This window comes from Pinus tabuliformis, chromosome Q (assembly GCF_031772625.1).
Source record: "Pinus tabuliformis cultivar Carrire ecotype Pingquan chromosome Q, CPIR1, whole genome shotgun sequence".
Classification (NCBI taxonomy): domain Eukaryota; kingdom Viridiplantae; phylum Streptophyta; class Pinopsida; order Pinales; family Pinaceae; genus Pinus; species Pinus tabuliformis.
The window spans coordinates 1,203,360,429-1,203,364,928 of record NC_142296.1 but is presented as its reverse complement, the minus strand read 5'-3'; positions in this window follow the sequence as shown (position 1 = coordinate 1,203,364,928).

Here is a 4,500-nt window from a genome sequence, read left to right as displayed (position 1 = left end):
GGTTGGCTATTGTTGGTAGTTTGTGATTGTGGTTGGCTATTGTATTCTTACCCATTGTTCTACATTGGATTGAGGGATTAGAGAGCAAAGGTTTGAAGTGAACTCTTGATTTAGTAAAGAGGCACCAAATAAATTTTCAATTTGAATAAATACAATTTCATTGATTAATGTTGTTACAAACCTATTTTAAAATTAAATAATAAAATTAACAATTTATTCAAGTGTTATGTATAAATGGCAAAACACATTCATGAAATTACATTTATATCATAAAAACAAAAAGTAGTATCTTGTTTCCTTAGGCACCAAAACACTTATCTCGTGATACATCTCACATCACCAAAATTATAAAAATTAACTATATTATAACTTTATTATTAATATTATTATTATTGTAACAATAATTAATATATGAGTTAAACATTAAAATTAGAAAAAGAAAACACGTAACAATCTATTCTTAAAAACAAAGTTCATTACAATATCATATATTAATACAATGACTTACTAATACTACATGTCTAAAAAATCATAGTTCATATTCATGCCCAAAAAATAATAATTCATATTCATACAACATATTTATATAACAATTTTTAATTAATTAATTTGATTAAAAATAAAATATAAACATAATTACTTGTTAAATTTCTACCTGCATTAATTAAAATTTTGACACCCTATCATAATTATATTAACATAAATGTGTTTTCAGAGATGCCATCCTCATCTTCTAACTTTCATATAAAAACTTGTGTAGCCATGCAAAAGTACATGAGAATGCTCCTTGCACAGTTTTAATGGTCAAAAAGGGAAAACAAGTGAACACGCAAAAAATACACTCCGATTTCTCGTTCGTATCTATTCCGCAACCCATCGTCTTCAATATTTATAAAGCACCAATAGTTCATTGATCACATCAACAATATTTATAAATCTACTCACACCAAAGGTCATTTATAAGTCCGCCACAAAGCAAACAGCCCCATCTCCTCCTCAAATCAAACCATCCGTGAAAGGCCGCGATCACGAATAGCGTCCACATGTTAACTCGCCTCCTAAATCAATCATATTTTACAGGGATGTGAGGTTCTTGTACCAGAGGGGATAAATTTAATGAGTGGACTTGTATATGTTTACCGTTAGATTAATAAGTGAGTGATGTAATTCAAGTACATTGGTGGAATGGATTCATCTTTTCCTAGCTTTTAAGAGAATGGTTCAATGAGATTGACTTTTAACGGAATAACTCAATGACACACCTCCCCATAGATACTGTCCTCCAATTCTAGGAGGATTATATGATTGAGATCTCATGTACCATCCAATGATATTTTGGAACTCCTTCAATCAAAAGTTATGAGAGCTATACGCACTATTAATTCCAATGCCAACAATCATTTTTTCAAATGGCATAGCAGCTATCTTTCATTTTATACTGCTCCAGTCTCCTAATTTCTTTCTACCTCTAAGCATTTAGAAGATCTTCGCGGAACAAAAATGGTGAGTTCATGCTTTCGACAGAGAGTTAGTTGGTAGCTTATCATGTCGATTAGATATATAACAAACTGTTAATTTGTGATGATAGGATAAATCCTCGTGTGACGCAACAGATGAATGCTGGACGAAAGAGACAGTGGGTGTGGTAACAGGGGCCAACAGAGGAATAGGGTTGGAGATCGCTCGTTTACTTGTAGACAAAGGTATCACTGTTGTTCTCACTGCTCGTTTGTTGTAGCTCTTATACCAATTGTTGTAGCTCTGATACCACTTGTTGTAGATCTGATCCGAAATATATATGATAACAGAAATAAAACCAAGAAAGAACAAGATCAAAATAGATAGAAATGATTCTCTTTATTTTGAAAACCCTTATGGTAGGGCAACACCATACATTCACTCCTTAAGGAAGGAGAACACTCCACAAGCCATATGCCTGTTCATACAAGAATACTTCTCTTCATCTTCATATCTCTCCATGTGGAGTCTCTAGCCTCTATATAGGCCTCATACATACAATACCATGCATCATTACCATGGTTTCCTCATACCATCAACTAATACCATGGGCCCATTACATTATTATTAACTACTTGTGGTCCCTTACATGACATGGGTTAACCACCTTATTTATTACTATGGCCCATCCCATTATTACATTATTACCTTGGGTACCTCCCTTGGTACCCCATATTATCCCCCCTAGGTACATAACATTCCACCCCCCTAAACATGTTTCGTCCCCGAAACATGGGAAGAACATAAATAATAAGATCTACTCAAGAGAGTAGTCCACTGATACCATGCACGTGCATCTAGCCATCCAAGAGAAAGGTGAACCCTCGATCTCGCTGGTGCCTCGCTCGCTTGAGATGGAAGTTGACTGCGGTAGCTCTTCCGTGTGGAAGTGTAGTAGGTGGATCTTTGTTCCGCTCGATCAGTGGGGTTGTAGACAATTTTCAGGGCAGCGATTTTTCGGCGCAGATCTAGAAGTCCTCGTGCCAGATCTGCAAGATCTAATTGTAGATCTAGAATCTTTGTGAAAAAACACATGATTTCAAAAAAAAAATCAGTAGAATCGGAGTCCGAATTAGGGATATATCGCTGAATTAAAATCAGCTCTTCTTGCAGAAATTTTGGGTGATGGCGGGAGAGTAGCAGTGCAGATCTGAAATTTCAAGTGCCTGGATCAAGATTTCTACCACATGGGCAGATGCATAGAGGTTGTTCCATTTCTAAAAACAGGTGATAATAGAGATTCTGAGCAATATTGACGGATCTGTGACCATTTCAATTTTTCCCCAATATTTTTGTGATGGCGGGCCTAGATCGGAGTTCGAGGGACTTGTATATATTTGATGGCTCTCATCTAGTTAAATGGCTAGAAAAAATGGAGGAATATTTCAAATCGCAATACATCTATGATTATGAGAGACAGTTGATCAGGGGGAAAATGTATTTGGACCGTGACATATGCAAATGGTGGCACGAGCATCAACGTTCCAAGGGAGAGTTTTTGACTTGGGATGCCTTCAAAAAAGCTCTTCTAGAGCGCTTTGAACGTAAATCAAATCTTGTGGATAAGCACACACAGACAGACACACAGCCTAGCAAAGCTTTTATTTTTACAGAAAAGAAGGAAACCAAGGAACCAAAAGGGTTATTTTTTGCTGGTATCTTTGTATTGCAGGTTCATGGATTGATTCAGAAGGAGAAAATCATTGTGTCTATGAATCCGAGTTGCAAGCAAAATCTCATAAATGTAAATTTGGCAAAAAAATTGCAAGTCCCAGCAAAACAAATTGCACATACACAGGATGATGATAAGGATGTTCAAATCTATAAGGATTTGAAGCTTTCTATGGATAAGTATGTGTTTCATGGTGATTTTTATGCTTCAGAGATGGATAATATCGATGTTGTTTTGGGATATCCTTGGATGGAATCTGTGGGTACTATCAATATTAATGTGCAGAAGAAATTCTTGAAGCTATGGTATAAAAAGAAGAAAATTACATTACAGGATATTTCCATTAAGAAGCAGGTAGAGTCCAAGGAGGCTGAAGCAGAAGATGTTCAAGGGACTAACATATCAGATGATGAGCCTTTGATGATCGACAATCAAACACAAACAGAGGCTGCAGAAGCAAAGGTTACAGCTGATGATACATCAGAGGAGGGCTAAGTGGTTGAAGTCATATTGACAAAGAAGACACCACAACAGGCACCACAGCAGGGTGAACTAAAGAAAAAGCCATCGTGGGTTAAAACTTCAACATATCATCACCCACATCACCCCGCACGACAACCATCATGGAAACCAAGTAGTCACATGATGGATAGAAAGGAGAGACGATCCACCTACTGCACATCAACACAGAAGGGTTGCCACGGTCAACTTCCATCTCAAGCGAGCGAGGCACCAACGAGATCGAGGGTTCACCTTTCTCTTGGATGGCTAGATGCACGTGCATGGTATTAGTGGACTACTCTTTTGAGTAGATCTTATTATTTGTGTTCTTCCCATGTTTCGGGGACGAAACATGCTTAGGGGGGTGGAATGTTATATACCTAGGGGGGATAATATGGGGTACCAAGGGAGGTACCCAAGGTAATAATGTAATAATGGGATGGGCCATAGTAATAAATAAGGTGGTTAACCCATGTCATGTAAGGGACCACAAGTAGTTAATAATAATGTAATGGGCCCATGGTATTAGTTGATGGTATGAGGAAACCATGGTAATGATGCATGGTATTGTATGTATGAGGCCTATATAAAGGCTAGAGACTCCACACATGAATATGAAGATGAAGAGAAGTATTCTTGTATGAACAAGCATATGGCTTGTGGAGTGTTCTCCTTCCTTAAGGAGTGAATGTATGGTGTTGCCCTGCCTTAAGGGTTTGATTAATAAAGAAGCATTTATCTATATTTGATCTTGTTATTCTTGGGTTTATTTCTATTCTCTTATATTTTTGGATCAGATCTACAACAAT